Source organism: Gracilinanus agilis, chromosome X, assembly GCF_016433145.1.
Source record: "Gracilinanus agilis isolate LMUSP501 chromosome X, AgileGrace, whole genome shotgun sequence".
In the NCBI taxonomy this organism is placed as follows: domain Eukaryota; kingdom Metazoa; phylum Chordata; class Mammalia; order Didelphimorphia; family Didelphidae; genus Gracilinanus; species Gracilinanus agilis.
Genome location: NC_058136.1, coordinates 31159348 through 31177506, shown reverse-complemented (window position 1 = coordinate 31177506; position 18159 = coordinate 31159348). Strand labels below are relative to the sequence as shown.

General features: G+C 38.1%; 1 protein-coding gene across 1 annotated transcript in view; it reads right to left on the bottom strand.

The window, feature by feature from the left end:
- The window catches only part of MTM1 (myotubularin 1), a 120827-nt gene extending 102980 nt beyond the window's left edge, over window positions 1-17847 (bottom strand). Inside the window, exon 1 of the mRNA XM_044682508.1 lies at window positions 17646-17847. The gene's annotated coding sequence lies outside the window, so the exon portion shown is untranslated. The remainder of the gene's footprint in view (window positions 1-17645) is intronic.
- Between the last annotated feature and the right edge of the window lie 312 nt (window positions 17848-18159).

Sequence of the window (18159 nt, the reverse complement as noted above, 5' to 3'; positions counted from 1 at the left end):
ACATACTATCACCGCCCCCAAATGCACCTGTGGCCATCACCGCTCCCCCTGGATTGCGGTGGCGCCCACTTTGGGAATCACTGGTCTAGATGTTACATGACCTCAAACTCATTTTGTTCCACTTAGAATTCATTTGACACCATCACATTCCCACTTTCTAAGACTCAAAATAATTTTTGTGGGAGTAGCCAGGTAGCACAGTGGATTGAGAGCCTGGCCTAGAGGTGGGAGGTCCTGGGTTCAAATCAGACCTCACACACCTTAGAACCAATACAAAGGATTGCTTTTGAAATGGAAAGTAAGGGTTTAAAAATAATAACAATCTTTGACTCTTATCTCTCTTATTTCTCATATTACATTCTTAACATTTTCTTCCTTCAACATGAGTAAGATATCTGTCCCTTCTTCTAGCCTCTCTCGTGTAAGAATGACTCAAACAGCTTGCTAATAGACTTCTCTGATTCTAGCCTAGCCCTTCTCAAATTCAAGCTGGCCAATGCTCCCCAGTTACCTTAACTTAAACACTACTGCCATCACTTCATTTTCCTCCAAAGTCTTCAACAGCTTGGGATTTCTTAGACATCAAATCTCAATTTCTCTATTGAGGACTCTCTAATTTGACTATTTCTTACCTATTAGTTTATACCTCCCAATACTCTATATAACTCTCTCATTCCGGTTAGGGCAGTTTCCTATCTTGGTCCAACGTACAATTATGCTTGCACATCACAATTCCTGACCTTTGAAGATTTTCTCTTCTCCTTTTTGCTCATCCAAATCCTTTCAGTCCCTCAAGGTCTAGTTTACCTCCTCCATGATGCTTCCCTCAACTCCTTCAGGCCATTTCATCTCTCCTACTCTAACTTCCCAAGTGCATCCTATATGCTTCCCTTTTTTTAAAAATTTAAACATTTATTATATACTTCCCTTTTTAATGCTTACAATTATACTATTCTCAGTTTCACATGGATCTGTTTCCTCTCTCCAAGTACCCTATTAGCTCCTTGAAGGCAGAGGTTCTATCAGTATTTCTGGTGACTACCACAACATCTAGCTGATTCAAAAAAAATACTTCTCACAGAGTTGTTATGGGGACCAAATTAGATAACACGGATAAAGTATTTTGCAAACCCTGAAGCAGTTAATACATCATGAGTTGGAAAATTTATAGCACCCTCACCTCTTTCTGATGGCTGCCTGTTTTCATACAGCCAACAAGCTACAAATGGTTTTTACATTTTTAAAATAAACTTTTATTGCATTTTAAAATGTAAAAACCATTCTTAGTTCAAGAACCATATAAAAATGGGGGGGGCGCGCTAAATCTGGCACCCAGGCTATAGCTTACTGTCCTCTCCTGTACTATATAAACATTAGCTATCGTTATTCTTCTTATTGTTACTTGAAGGATCCAGGGCTTCATCATTATTAAAAAAAAAAAAAAAAAAAAAACCTTCCACCATTTCAGATGGTAGCTCCTAAATCCTTAGTAGAAAGTTTCTTGAGTTGCTGAGGCTGAAAACAAAAATCTCTTCACAGCCAACTTTCCGGTGATGAGCTTTTCCAAACTTAACTTGGCTGGTCCTCAGATGCCAGATGTACAATCCATCACTAGGTCTGTGCTCAAAGCCTTTCAAGTTTGGGAGGACCTGCCAGAGCTTAAGCAATTCAGATATTATCTTCGAGAATTTAAAAAATACTTGAACTTAAATTATCTAGTGCTAAAAAAATGGTCAATGAGGGAAGGGTTAAAAGAACAATCATTTTCAAACATAATTCTATGAATGATGTAACTAGCTGCATCATCAATAATACACCTACAGCAGAAGAGCCAATTTCCTTCATTAGTCCCCAAACCCTCCTGGGCTACTAGAGCAAAGGGCAGAATGTCCCGAGACAGCTTTCACTAACCTCTTAAAACAGCTCCAGCCTGTAAATAAATTTGTTGGTTCCCATCACCTAATGACAACTTCGCACTTATTTGACAACTAGATGAACAGCAGCTAACCAGTACCCCAGGGCAGCATGAAGCACAAAGCATACATAGTTCAATAAACTATTTGCTGACTTACTGTTTCACTTTATCAGAGGTGGCATTAGCACCAAAGAGTTGACTGCATGTAGATACTTAAAAATAAATTAATTAGCTAATATATAACATTAAGATTATTGCACACCAAATACCTAATGGGTTTATGTGTGTTTTTCTTTAAGCAAAGTCTAATTTTACAGGGAAAGAGGATGCTCAATTGTAAAATTATTTTCCACTAACACTAACAAAAATAGAAATAAATTTGGTATGGTTTCAGAAATGCCTAAAAGCAAAATGTTAATATGCCACTTACCTAGAAACGAATTGATTCAAATGTCCTGATAGGTATGAAAGATGGCTTGAGAGATCAAAAAAAAGTTTTTAATTGAAGATAAAAAAATTTAAAAACCTCAAAGAAGCAATTTGATGAGTTGCAAAAGTTTGAGAAGTACAACTATTTAAATTTCAAATCCATAACCAGAAATGGTAATAAGGTGATGGTGACAATTTTTAAAAATTCTGAATAGTTTCATTTCACACTAAGTATGGTTTTATTTTTAGTTCAAGAGTCCTAAATACTGGGGAATAGCTGATTAAAATACTGTTCCCAAAATAGGTTTCTCAGTGAACTGATGAATACTTTTGAAAGAGCCAAATGTAGTACAATTGTGCTTTGTGTGTATATTTGTGTGTGTGTGTGTGTGTGTGTGTGTGTGTGTGTGTGTTTAATTTACGGCAAAAAAGCATTAATACGATTTGACTCTATACGGAAGGAGAATGTGAGAATCTCTTGTTTACATTAAATAAGTTTCAAAGTAAGAGCTGAACAACATGAAATAACGAAAAGTTACAGGAATGATTATAATCATACTGAAAGAAGTATTTTCTGATCTGAAGATATTTAAAACTAGGAAGAAAAAGCAAGAGGAGAAAAATGAAAGCAAATATTTGCAGTTATTCTTCAACACAGATGATATACTTATCAAGCAAAAACTAAACACTTCTCAATAGAAGAGAAATCTGATGAGTAGAAAAACAATTTCACATGAAAGATATCTAAGAATTTTGGGGCTACTACTGTTCTAGCATTATCATCAAAACCATATCTTATCTGTTTTATATGCTGTATCCACCAAGGGAATATAAACTCCTTAAGAAGATTTTAAAAGGAAAACAAGTTACATTGGTACTTAAAAAGCAATCATTCTCTCTCAGAGTCCACAGGAGACATACTATGAAAAAAGTGATGCTAATTCAAGTAGTGATTTAAATATGCGTTTCCAAGTGCTCTCTCATTGCTTATGTACAGGAAGGCTTTAAAATTAGTAGGTGAAATACACAAACACAGGACAAAAGGGCCTTTGTCTCAGTCAGTTTGACTGAGACAACACTGTCCTGCCAGATAGAAAGATTTCAGGCTGGGTTCCAGGACCAACAACACTAAGAGTAGAAACCACCTACAAAGCATGATTTAAGGCTGCCAAAAAAACCAACTACCCTGCAATTTTTCTCTCACTGTCCTTCCCTAGTTCCGTACTGTTCTCCCTCCTACCTGGTCAAGGTTCCATTCTTCAAATCACTGGTATGTTCAAAATTCACATGAATTTCAATTTCAGCTTTCAAAGAACTAAGTGGATTCAGACATTGGGCCAAAGTTGGCTGCATAGTCTGAATTTTTGGAGGTTAGACCCTACTGGCCTACTAGTTCATATGTGGCAAATAATTAGGTAAAAATGTTTTGCTAAAAATCTCATGCAGGCCAGACTAGGAAGATGAGGTGCACCGTGTGTTGGTAAATCTATAGGATCATTGATTTAGAGTTGGAAGGGACTTTAGAGGTCATCAAGTCCATTCCCTTCATTTTACACACAAGGAAATAGAGTCAGGGAAGTAATTAATCTGACATCACACAGGGAGTAATTCTCTGACTCCAAATCCAGTGCTTGGCTTATAATTTCTCTCAGGTCTCTTCCAGCTCTAAAAATCTGTAATTCCAGAATCTGTATCTCATCACGCTTTCCTATTCCCCAATTTTCAATTTCTCCAAAAAAATTACTGATTATAAAAAATGAAAGGGTTGGGCAAAGCTTCACAACAACTCCAAGTGATAGGTACTGCAGGTATCAAGACTCATGAAGATAAAACTGCGGCTCAGAAAGGTTAAGTCTAGGGTCACATAGATCCAAAGTGTCAGTAACAGAATGTGAACCCTGGTCTTCCTGACTCCACGTCCAGCATTCTATCCAATATGTCAGAGATCTCCAAAGTGGGGACCTGACATGACCCCAAGTGGTATCTGTTCAACGGAGGGTGGAAAGAAGGATTCCATTCCACCTTGCCCACAACAGCCAATGATGAATTTTTTTTGCCAACGCTACCACATCTATCTTTTCCTATTATCTTTTAACACTCCCCTACTCTGGGAGGCTCCCAGCCTTCCCCTTTCTGTCCTGGTCTTTGGCCATTTAGGGTAGTTCTACGTTAACTGTCAACAGGTACCCACAGTAATAGCTACACATATGACACTGAAAAAACCATAATGATGCTTTCCCTCTTTCTCGGGTCCCAGATTATCATGTAGTTAGAGCATTGACTTTTTCCCTGCCTCAAGTCTCTCCCCATACTCAGCCATTCTCCTTTCACAGTTGCCAGTCATTTTCCTAGAGCAAAGACAGGACCATGTCACATTCACTCCCTGTCCCCATCAGTTCAGCAAACTCCAGTGGGCCTCTATTATCTCCAGGTTCAAATATAAACATCTTCCATTTGGTATTTAAAAGCCCTTATAACAACCTGGCTCTAAATTGCCTTTCTAGCCTTATTGCTATTTATTAGTCCCCTTCCCTACTCTATGGTTCCCACCTCCTTAGCAACCACAGATACTAAATAAAGACCAAAAAAAGAAAGTTCTTAACATCAAAGTCCTTGGAGAAGGGGTTGGAGAGGGGGATGGGGAATAAACACTTATTAAGCACCTACTTTGTGCCAAGCACTGAACTGAGCATTTCAGAAGCATTGTTTCATTTGTTTCCCCATGACAATACTGGAAGGTAGGTATTATTATCCTCATTTTACAATTGAGGAAACTGAGGCAGAAAGAAGTTAAGTGACTTGCCCAGGGTCACATGGCTACTAAGTGTCTGAGGCTAGATTTGAACTTAGGAGTCTATCTGAATCTAGGCCATACATTCTGTCCATTGCACCAACAAGCTGCCTTGGGACTGCCAAATGGCTTTAACAGTACAAATGGCATTAAAGAAGATGTATCACCATCTGCTTTGATATTGCACACCAAGGCCAATGGGACCTTACCATTTGTCTAGCAGCTAAAACCACCTATGTGTTATCTCCCCCAATAGAATTCAAATTCCTTGACAGCAGGGATTATCTCTGCTTTTCTGGGAAGGGGGTGGAGAATGTAGCCAGACCAGAGGGCCTGAAATACAATTGCACAGTGAAAGGATCAGAGATCTTTGTGAAGATAAGCAGAAATTTTAAATGGAATGAGACACTTTGAAGGAAATTCAAAGTTCTTGAACATGGAAGTAGAACATTTATGGGTAAAGGCAAGATGAAGACTGTTACCATTCTTATATATAGCTAAGATAGACTTTCTAGTCATGAGAGTTATATAGACTGAAGAACTGGGAAGTTAGGAGACTTAAGGGAATATCACCATGTACCCTTGGATAAGAAAGGAGTTCAGGCAGAGAGAAAGACTATGAACCAAGCACTAAACTCATTGAAAAAAGAAGGAGGATGTCTTGGAGTCAATTATTAATAGCTACTAGAACCTGGATTAGGAAATTAAAGTATGTTGCTATCTATTAGGAAGAACCACATGAAGAAAAAAGATGGACTTATATTAAGACCTTAACGCTGAATTGAAACCAGAGGCCATTCACTCCTGCTTGTTATTGTTGGATTATGTTCAGTGACACACAGAGAAATATGACTCTTGCTGAAAAGTTATGGCAGTGACTTATGACCTATTATTTTATTATCGTATTGTACATTTTCAATAAAGGTATCTTAAAAACAATTCATCTGCTCGACTACATTGATCAACAAAAATAATTAATTACCAACAACTATTATTTACAAGGTCACCCAAGGACAAAGGGGATTAAAAATGCATCATATTCAATTGCATTGCTTTCAGTACAAAATATTATTAATAGTATAGTTAGAACAACAACATTTCTGTACTATTAGTGAAATGAGCATTTTTGTCTCATTAGTAACACATATTTTAAAACATTTTTAAATCTTTGTTTCATTCTATTTAATTTTTATTTTGTATGTTTTATAACGTACATAATAAATTAACATGCTAGTACACGTATATAATTTACAAATAATACTTATGTTGTGAGATTGTGTTCAAAAGTTTTCTTACTAATGAGGTGTTGGATCAAAAACATTTGAAGAACGCTGTGCTATACCATGCTTTGCTGCCTCTGCACACAGAGACGCAATATACTATTCCAAGAAGGGTTCTGTTTAACAAAGCTATTTCCTCATCAAAGCACTGGTAATGCAACAGGTAAATGCTGAGATCAAAATGTGTGATTTCAAGAGGCATTGGAGAAAAGTCAGAAGAATAAGGTATCCAAGGCAACAGTTCTGCCAGCAGAAAGAAAACCAGAACAAACCTCAAGTATAAGGAATTCCCTTAAAACTTGCCCCGCCTACCTTTACTATAGGGAGCAAAGTATTTGGTCAGGTTAGCGGGAGCCCAGGAGAACAAAAAAAAAATGAAAGATTCTCTAAGCAGGCATGAAGAAGTAAGCTTGTAGAAACCAAGGCTTCTTGGCATTGGTGATATACTAAAAGAGAGAGCTGGATTTGCCTGCTCTCCTGAATTTCTCAAGCTCACAGAGTTACTGTTCAAGGAGTTCAAACAACTAGAATGAGAAATGGAAAAGTGCACCAACTGTTGTGCACCTTGTCTAGGTCAAAGAATAAAATGGCGTGATGATATTGCCCATGATGGAAGCAATGGGGACTAGTCTGAGAGTACCCTTATAGCAAATCTTGCCTCTGAGACTTACTAGTGTGTCCCTAGGAAAGAAAGTCACAATAGCTTAAAGTCTTAATACTTCATCTACCAAATGGAGATAGTAAGATTCATATGAGATAACAGATTCATATGTGAGATTCATATGAGATAACAGATGTAAAGTACTTTGCAATCCTTAAAAGCACTATATCAGTCAAATATGGAAGAATGCTAAGTCTCTCATATTCATCTAAGACTTCCAGTTCTGAAAGGAGCACAGCAAATCAGGAAAGAAGGCCAGTTAAACTAGTCTACTATCCCATCTCTCCCATCTCTCAGATAGAACATAAGCTCCCAGAGGACAAGGGTATTTTTTCCTTTTGTCCACATTATCTCAAGCACAGTATATCTCATAGTCGGTGAAGCTTAAAAATAAAGGACCAAATGAAAAAAAACTGTAGCAGAATTCAAGACTCATTCATGTTAAAACTCCCCAAAAGCATGGACATAGACCTAAAAGCCTATAACTAAAGCCAGGAGTTGTAAATACTGTCAATGGTGGAACAATGGGAGTGTCTCTAGTATATACAGGGATAAATCAAGGATGCCCTTTCTTCCCACTATTATTTGACATTTGTTGTAAGATACCAGCCAGATCACACCCATCAGATTGGTAAAGAAAGCAAAAAAAGAAAATGACAAAAATGGAAAATTTATAGAAAAATTGGTAGATTAGGGGCATTGGTGACTCAGTAGATAGAGAGCTGAGCCTGGAGAAGGGTGGTTCTTAGTTCAAATCTAGCCTCAGACACTTCCTAGCTGTGTGACCCTGGGCAAGTCACTTAACCCCCATTGCCTACCCTAGCCCATTCCATTCTCCTACCTTGGAACCAATACAGAGTATTAACTCTTAAGACAGAAGGTAAGGATTAAAAAAAAAAAAGAAAAACAGGCATATAAATATAAGGAAATGTTATTTTGACATAAGAAAAGATTTGAAAGAAATAGTTTTAGAGAAATATAGGAAGACTTGTGTGAATAAATGCAGAGTTCAGTGAGCAGAACTAGGAGAACAATTTATACAATAACCACTCTTTAAAGACAAGCAATTTTGAAAGATCTAAGGAATCTGATCAATTCAAAGACCAAATGATTCAAGAAGCATGCTATCCACCTCCTGATAGAGAGATGATAAGCTCAATATGAAGAATGAGATCTACAGTTTTGGACATAGACAATTCAAGAATTTGTTTTAACTATGCATATCTGTGTTACAACGGTTTGGTTTTCTTTTTTCTTTTTTTTAAATTGGGGGAATTTGAAAGGAGAGAAAATGAATGTTTCTTAATTGAAGAAATAAAATTTAGAAACGCCATCAAGAACAATCAAGTAATAGAACAGCAGCAATCAAGAGACAAAATTATCTCAATTTGCAAGAGGCAGTTATATGTGTCAGGGGATAGAGATCTGGGCCTGAAGAAGGATGGTCCTGGCTTTAAATCTGGCCTTAGATACTTCCTGGCTATGTAACCGTGATCAAATCACTTAACCCCAACTGCCCAGCCCTTATTGCCCTTCTACCTTGGGACCAATACTTAGTATTGATTCTAAGACAGAATGTAAGGGTTAAAAAAATTCCAAAGAATCAAAGAAGAAACTAAGAAGATTAATAGCTTTAGTAAAAAAGCAGGATACAAAACAAAATCAAAAGAATCATTGATATGTTCTATGCAGGAGTAGCAAATACCTAAAGGAAATGCTAAGAGAAATCTTGCACAAAATAACTATAAAATACATAATATAATCTGAGAGTTAACTTATTAAGACAGAGTCAACCTGGCAAAGTGGATAGAAGACTAGTCTTGTGGTTCAGAGGTAACCTCTCAAAGGCTCAAGCAAGTAGTATGACCAGTTATAGAGTTGCCAATTACTAACAAGATAGGAAATTTCTATGAGGGAAGTTCCCCATACTGATGAAATCACAGTTCTGGACAAAGGAAGAAAAAAAAAAGGCCCTACCAGGACACAGGATAAATGGAAGAATGATAACATTTATTAAGTGCTTATTATGTGTTAGGCCCTGTACTAAGGACTAATATAAACTACAAAACATTCCTTTAAGAATAAAGATTTACATAATTGGAGAGGGATTCGGTGTTCATGATTGGGCCTAGCCAATATAATAAAAATGTTGATACTGTCTAAATAAATTTATAGATTTAGAACCATACCAAAGTACCAAAGGGTTACTTTGTAGGACTGGACAAAATACATTTTGAGGAACAAAAGGTCTTTAATTTCAAGGGGAATAATTTTTAGAAGTAGGAACAAAAAGAGTGCACCATTACCAAATCTTAAACTACATTTAAAAGGAGTAATCATTTGGTTCTGGTAAAAAAAAAAAAAAAAAAAAAAAAAAAAAAAAACCATAAACCAGAAAAGTAGACCGGTGGAACGCATTAGATAAGCAAGAACCAGAAGCAATTAAAANAAAAAAAAAAAAAAAAAAAAAAAAAAAAAAAAAAAAAAAAAAAAAACCATAAACCAGAAAAGTAGACCGGTGGAACGCATTAGATAAGCAAGAACCAGAAGCAATTAAAAACAATAGTGTTTGATAAGTACAAGAATAATAAATTACCAAGGGAAGGACTCCCTATTTGACAACAATTGTAGAGAAAACTGGGAAGCAGTTTGACAGATTAGCATGTCATGCTACATATCCCAATAATTTCTGCAAAGATATGCAACCTAAATATAAAAAGATATATCATTTAAAAAAATTAAAGAAGATGAAAGAAATAGATTTCACATTTAAGTTCAGGGGAAGAATTCTTAACCACCCAGGGATTGAAATAATCAGAAAAAACAAATTAGAAAATTTAAATAACAGCTACAAATGAAATCAATGCAGACAGAATAAGAAGAGAAACCATTAGATGGAGGTGACATCTTTGCATCAAATATCGCTGATATAAGTCTGATATATAAAACATATTGGAAACTGACATGAATATTTAAGACCCAAAGTCATTCTCCAATAGATGATTGGTAATGAAACACAACTCCTTTCTCTCAACAGAAATGCAGGAGAATAAAGGGTAAAGGGGGTAAAATGTTGTATATAAAACCAAATGCTCAACATACCATTTGTTTATACTTAACTTTTGTCTTTCTTTGTTAGTCTTAGGTTGGGAAATGGGGACATTTTATTACATTAGAAATGACTGATATAAAAACAAAAGGCATCAATAAAACCTGTTAATAAAAAATTACAAAAAGGGGATGAGATGGAGAGAAATAATTACCCAAGAATTATCAAAAGCATCAAAGGCCTCCATTATTGTTTTGATATAATGAAGTCTGATGAACTTTTAAGAAAGTCACCTCATGGGGCAGCTGGGTAGCTCAGTGGAGTGAGAGTCAGGCCTAGAGACGGGAGGTCCTAGGTTCAAACCCAGCCTCAGTCACTTCCCAGCTGTGTGACCCTGGGCAAGTCACTTGACCCCCATTGCCCACCCTTACCAATCTTCCACCTATGAGACAATACACCGAAGTACAAGGGTTTAAAAAAAAATCTAAAAAAAAAAAAAAAGAAAGTCACCTCAGATTTAGAAATAATTTGAATTTACAATCTTTGAAATTCTTTGTTCATTGTTGAAAATTTTCTGCTTCAGGTCTTTTAAGAATCTTCTTAGGGCTGTAATCACATGTTCTTTCAGTAACTTATTTAAGACTGTAGGTGGCTAAACTTCCTTCTTTCATTTCTGTTTAAAAACCATTTGAAAATGCTTATAGTTTGAATCATTTCACCACATTTTTAAGAGGAGTGATTTACTTTAAAGCATTTTTAAGTGGGGAGCAGGAAGGAATTGGTAAATGAAGAAGGTATTGAAAAGATACACCTATTTTGTTTAAGTCAACAACACTGCCCTTTTGTTAGCATTATAGATGCATTCTGAATAAGCTGAGTACTCTGAAATGTGATTATGATTTTCAAAATCTCCAAGGATAAACTAGCATCTTTCAAAGTTAAATTTCTTAAAACCCCTCAAAACATAAAGAATAAAGTTGTCAATGACCTCTGAATTGCCAAATTAGATGGCCTTTTTCAATCTTCACCCTTCTTGACCTCTCTGCTGCACTTTGACACTACACTATTGACCAATTATTGACCAATTTTTACTCCTGGATATTCTCTTCTCAGGGGTTTTTCTATTCTCTGTCTATCCTTTCTTCAGTTTCCATGGTTGGTTCATCACATATGTGATACCCTGTGGGTGTTCTCTAAAATTTTGTCCTGGGTCCTCTTTTCTCTTTACATTCTCTGGTGACTTCATCATTTTCTATGGATTTATCATTTCTATCCAGATGACTCTTGAGACCTATATAATCAGGACCGGTTTCTTCCCTGAGCTTCAGGCTCCCATCTCCAACTGCTTATTGGCTATTTCCATTAGAATGTACTGAAGAAACCTCAAACCCAAAGTGCCTGAAACAGAACACATTATCTTTCCCCATAACCTTTTGCTTCTTCCAAACTTCCCTATTTCTGCTGAAGCTACAATTGTTCTTTCACTCTCAGAGGTTTATAAATTCCTCGTTCTCATCTCACATATCCAATCAGTTGCCAGATTTACCATTTCTACTTCCAGATTATTTTACATATCTGAATCCTTTCTCTTTAACACTGTCTGTGACCTTAGTCCAAGACCTCATGACCTCTCAGAGTTCTACAAACTTCAAAAGTCTTCCTGCCTCAAGTCTCTTCACACTGAAGTTCATCCTCAGGAGGCTACCAAAAAGTGATTTTCATTAAGCAGAGATCAGACCACACCACTCCCTTATTCAGTTAACTCCGGTGGCTCCTTATTTCCATGAAGATGAAAAGGAAACTCCTCTGTTTGACTTTTAAAGTACTTCACAACCTAACCCCAAAGTGTCTTTTCAGTTTCTCTGAACAATTTACTTCCCCTCTCATATTCTAAGGGTATAGTCAAATTGTACTATTTTCTGTTTCTCACACATAGCACTCCATTAGCCTTTGTCTGTGCCTTTCCACTGGCTATTTTCCATGCCTCAAATTAACTCCTGCCTCACTCCTGTCTCCTAGTATCTTTCTATTCCTTCAAGGTACAGTCTAAGTATCACCTTCTACATGAAACTTTTCTTGAGCCTACCCCTCAGGAACACGTAAAGCCCTTGAATTTATTACCATTCTCTATACATTTGCATATGCACACATTGTCTTCCCTGCTAGAACGGAAACTCCTTGAGAATCAGGATAATTTTGTCACTTTTATTTTTATACCTAGTATCTGGACACAGAGTAGGCTAATAAATGCTTGTTGGTTGATAAACTCAGATAAGAAGAGCAATTTTTAGCATGATGAATTGGAAATAGTACAGAATTTGTAATAAAATAATCTGAGCCTGGATTCTACTGCTTATGATATATGCTACCTCTCTGATCCTCAGCTTTTTTATCTGTGAAATGACAGATTTGGCTTCTATGGTCTCTCAGGTACTTCTCAGCCTGAAATGCTACAATCCTTGCTTCAAAAAGAGTTAGTTTACAATAGTTGTGTCAAACTCAAATAGAAGTGGGGTGTAAAACCCTATATAAGGATCCCTGAGGGTCACATGTTGACTTAACTAACATTATTTATGTTCTACTGTATTTTTACTTTATGAAATACTTTCTAGTTACATTTTAATTTGGTTCAGGACACACTGGGTACTAGGGAGTGTTGCAGGTAGCAATGGAGTGTTTGATACCTCTGATTATGAGATAATTGATTTGAACTAATAACAAATAGTGAATTCTAGATAGGTTTTTGTGGATAGAATGAACTAAAAGCAAATGTGTGATTTAAAGACTATTTAGATATTTTGAAAATCGTTACTCTCTTAATATAATGAAAAAGTTAGTAAAACTGATGAAATGCATAGAATATAATCCATCACATGTGTGAAATTAGGAATTTAAAGAAATCCTTTGGTTTGAGTAGATTTCCATTCCAATTTGGCCTTTTGCCCAAATCCAACAGCAGTACAAATAATCCTATGCAGCAAATAGTTTGATACAGCATGTGAGGCACGTATGAATGTTAAGTAATAAGGATGATCTAAAAAAAAGCCTCTTTCAAAGGATCCATTATTTCATTGATGTAGTCTACTCTACTGGCAGAAATCACACCCTATCCAAGCCTTCTCATTTTCCTTGATTCTTGTTCGGGTCTCTCTGTAAATCTTACAAAAAGTGAAGTCATTCAATAAGAGGTGTTCCTATGGTTTGCAGGCTTATAAGAGATTGAAGGGTCTTGGAAGTTAAGTCTAACATCTTCATTTTACAAGTGAAGAAACTGAGGTCCAGAGAGGGGTTAGTGACTTATCGAAGGTTACACAGGCACTAAGTGGAAGACCTAGGATTTGAACCTTGGTCTTCTGACTCTTAAGTCCCATGCCCTTTCCATTGTACCATGCACTGATTCTCAAAATCTACCCCTTTTCCAAACTTAAAAGCATCACCATTATTCTTAACCAGTTTCATAACTTCAGTGCCATCCTCATTCTTCACATATGCAATCATTCACCAAATCTTGTTTCTCTATAACCTATTGCATTCGTCCCCTTCTCTTCATTCACTGTAGCACACTAGGGTTGTCCATCTGTTGTGCTTAAATCAATCAGGCTCCCTTCATATAATGACCATGCAACTCTTTGATTTTTTTATGTTCTTTTTTACAACTTACACATGCAAATGATTTTTTTAAAGTAGTCACCATAAGACTACTTATTTTAATGTTCTGTCATGGCTCAAAAATATCTCTGAAATGCCTTGGAATCTCTGCGGTATAGCATAAATAAGCTCCTGAATATCCCCATTAGTGACAAATCTTTATCTTGATAGTGTATTTTTTTAAAACCTTTATCTTCTGTCTTAGAATCAATACCACATACTGGTATTAAGGCAGAAGAGCAGTGAGGGCTAGGCAATGAGGGTTAAGTGAATTGCCCAGGGTCACAGAGCTGATAATATATTGCTGAATGGAGCCAAAGAAAGTCCTGCAACTGTGCTGACTGAATCCGTTACAAATTTATGTTATTTAATCTGAACTGATGAGCCCTCACTGTGGCAAGGAACCCTTTGTTCCTCCCTGGTTTCTACCACACTCTCCACATGCATTCCCAATCTTCCCTTCATTCCTCAAGCAAGCCTCCAACAGCATCCCCCCTAATGTTCGTAGTTGAGGCTCTTGCTTTTCAGATTTTTCTGGGGGGAAAAAAGAGACTCCCTGACAAAAACCTTCCCCTTTTCCCCTTCTTACAATTCCCTGAGATAATGACCCTGCTAATCTCCTCTACTCCAAACCCTTCTCACTAAGGGCAATTCTACATTTCCCTTTGATTCCATACCCTCTTCTTCTCCAGCAAACTGCTCCCACTATCATACCTTCTAATACTCAATCCTTCCCTATCTATTGATTCCTTTCTCGCAGCCTACAAACATGCTCGTCTCTCCCACCCTCAAAAAAATCCTCACTAGATTCTCCCTTTATCATCTTACTTCTACTCTTTTTTTTCTCAGCTAAACTCCCTGAGAAAGCACTATATATGATGTCTCTAATTCCACTTGTTTTCTCTACTACCTGCAATCTGGCTTCTGACCTCATCATTCAACTGAAATGGTTTCTCCAAAGTTAACCAATGATCTCCTAATGTTCTTTCCTCAATTCTGATCCTTTTTGACCTCTTTGCAACTTGTGACTGCTAGTCATCCTTCTTCCTAGATAGTCTCTATTCTCTAAGTTTTGGGGATGCATCACCTATATCCAAGTCCCAACCTAATCTCTCCCTAAATTCCAGTCCTGCATCACAAAATTCCTCCTAAATATTTCAGAATGAACATTCTGTAGTTATCTCAAACTCAACATATATAAGACAAAATTTATTATCTTCCCTCAAAATCTACCCCTCTTCCAAAGTTTCCAATTAATGTCAAAGATACTATCAGCCTTGTCACCCAGTTTTATCACTTATCATCCTCATTCCTTACTCTCTTCACATATGCAGTCACTTGCCAAATTTTGTTTCTCTAGAACCCTATCTTGAATCTACCACTTCTCTTCACTCATAATATTACCACTATCTAAGTTCAGGCCCTCATCTCAGACTAATGCAATAGCCTTCTATTTGGTTTCCTTGTCTCAAACTTCTCAGTCCAATCCATCTTCCATGTATTTGATAAGGGAATTTTCCAAAAGCATGGTTTGCTCATGACAAACCTCATCCCCTCAATAAACTCCAGTGGCTCACCATTGATCCAAGAATCAAATAGAAACTCCTCTTCTTAACATTTAAAGATCTGAATAATTCACCCCAAAACTCCTTCCTACCTTGATAGTTCACTCCTCTCCATCTGCTCTTCGATCCAGTCATTAGCCATCTCACACACCTAGAATTCACTCCTTCCTCACCTCTCAGCACCTCCTGATTTCCTTTAAGACTCAAATCAAGGATCACCTTCTTCATGAGTCCTTTCCCTGATCCTTCTAGTTGCTACTGCAACCCATGCAAAATTACCTTTTCATTTTATGCATATTCTGTATGTGTTTAAATATGTGTGCAGTTGCATATGTGTGTGTGGGTACATTCCTTGAGGGCAGGGCCTGTTTCACTTTTGCCTTTGTATTCCCAGCAAGTGGAGTAGTATCCAAATCCTCCTGCCTACAGGGCAGGTCCTTTATCCTCTACACTACATATAGTGCTTCTCAATACATTTATACTGCGACAAAAAGTCAATGGGAACTTAGGCTACCTTAAGAAAGGGATATAATCCAAGCCTAGGAAGAGGCTACATTTTAGAAAACTGGAGAGCAATAAGAGATGGGCAACTAGAATAGCGAAGGGCTTCAGGAGCATACCACAGGAGAGCTGGTTGAAGAAAGAACAGATATTGCCTTGGAGAAGGCTTAGGGGGAACAAGATAGCTGTCCTATGGTAGGATAAGATCAGTTTTTCTTGATCAACAAGGGCAGAACTAGGAGTAAGGGGTGAAAATCTGGAGTAAGAATTAGGAAACTTCTTAACAATTAGAATTATCCAAAAGTAGAATGGGTTTATTCCATGTATGAAGTGTCCCTTCATTGAAAGAAGGTCTTCAAGCAAAGCTAGATGACCAATTATTGATGATGTCACAGAAAGGACTCCTGTTAATTTTGGACAAGATGGTATCTGATGTCTATTCCAACTTTTTATCTTTCTAATTAGGTTTGCTTCAAGACATATTAAACTCATTTAGATTTTCTGAGCACACAGCAAATTAAAGACATGCAGCCCAGAAGATCATCTATCTGTGTTATCATATACTTCAGGCTGCAAATCAAAGTCTAACTGGGGTAGGAGATAGCAATCATTTTTTTCAAGTTCATTCTCAAATCTCCCCTTAACAATTTAAAAGACAATTCAGTCTCTCAAAGTAAGAAAAGAGCTCACACTCAAAAGCTGTTCTCTGTAGGTAGTTTAAGCGCAAGTTTTATACCTTATAAGTAGGAGAAAAAGGTTTTTCCATATGGATTTGAAGTATTTTAACTTCTGGAGAAGAAATGACAGATTCTGTGTATATCACCTGGCAAAGGGTGTATATGCTCAATAAATATCACAGAATTTAGAGCTTAGAGATCATTTGGTCTAAGACTACTCATTTCATGTTTGAAAAAAACTGAGATTCAGAGAGGGAATTAAGTAGTAAAGCCAGGATTCTAACGAAGGTCTTTAAACTCTAAATCCAAAGCTCTTTCCAGGCCATCATATAAGGAGCATCTTCAAGAGTAAATCTTAAACATTCTTCAGTGGGGACATTAAAGGAGACCACAAACAACATTAGCCAATGTCTAGCTTCCCTATTTAGAATACTTACTAGTCTTTGGAATTCCAGGGATAACTTTCTCTATCTTGCCTAAATGCTAAAGCCTTTCTGCAAAATAAAACAGTGGTTTCCTTTCTCATTTTCCTTAACCATCCAAGAGAGATAACCCAGATGAAATGGGTCTGGGTAGAAAAGCAACAGGTGATTAAAGTTGTGCTCATTCTCCTCACTCCATACCCATGTAAACTGATCCCCCAAAAGACCGCCCAAGAAATCTATATCCCAAAAGTCAAAGATGTATTCCCTTCCTTCCAACCATTCCTTATTCTTCTGAGAGGAGTATAATCCCTCCTTTCCCTTCCGGGGATATTGACTAGGAGGAAAGCTGGACAGGTGTAGAGTGGAGAAGGGGGGTAGGGTAGAGGAACTCAGAGGGAAGGGAGAAGAAAGAATAGGAGAAAAGACAGGAAAGAGGAGAACGGGGGAAAGAAGGAAGAAATGAGGGAAAGAGGAAAGAAGGGGAAAGGAATAGGGAAAAATGTGGAAAAGAGGGGAAAGGAAGGAGAGAAAGAGAGAAAAAGAGAGGAAGAAACGGAGGGAAGAAAGGGGGAAAGGGGGGACACGAGAGGAGGAAAAGAAAAAGAGAGAAAGAAGGTAAAGAGGAGTGAAAGAAGGGGTGAAGCACGTGGGCGCCCAGCTATCCCGCTCACCCCGACCTGGGCCTGACAGCTGGCGTTCCGCACCTTAGCGTTAGGCTGCCCGTGCGTGTGTCCGTCCGTCCGTCGGTGGGTCCCGAAAGGGGCAGGTGGGGCCTGTGGGCAGAGAGGCCGAGGAGTCAAGCTGAGGAAGCTCGGGGATCCGCTGCCGCCTCCTCCTTCAACTCCACAGAAAGGAGTGTCCTCGCCTCCCGAGCTGGAGCCAAGGCTGCCCCAGCTGCCTGACGCACCTCGGCCCCGGCCACCGCCACCACTGCTGTTGCCAAGGCTGCTCAGCGCCAGGGGCCCGCACTCCGCCCCCTCACGACCCCCTTCCCTTTCCTCCTCCCTTTCCCCACCCCGCCAGCCTTCCTCTCCTCCCCTCCCTCTCCTTTCCTCCCTTCTCCTCCCACGGGCTCGTGAGGGGGGCCCAGCCACGTGACCAGCAAAGGGGGTGGGAGGGGAGGAGGTGGGAAGAGGGAGGGTTGGGGGGGGAAGGCGGGTACTGGGTGGACTAGAACCAAGGGGACAGGAAAGGGTCTCCTCCTTGCCCCGGTCTCAC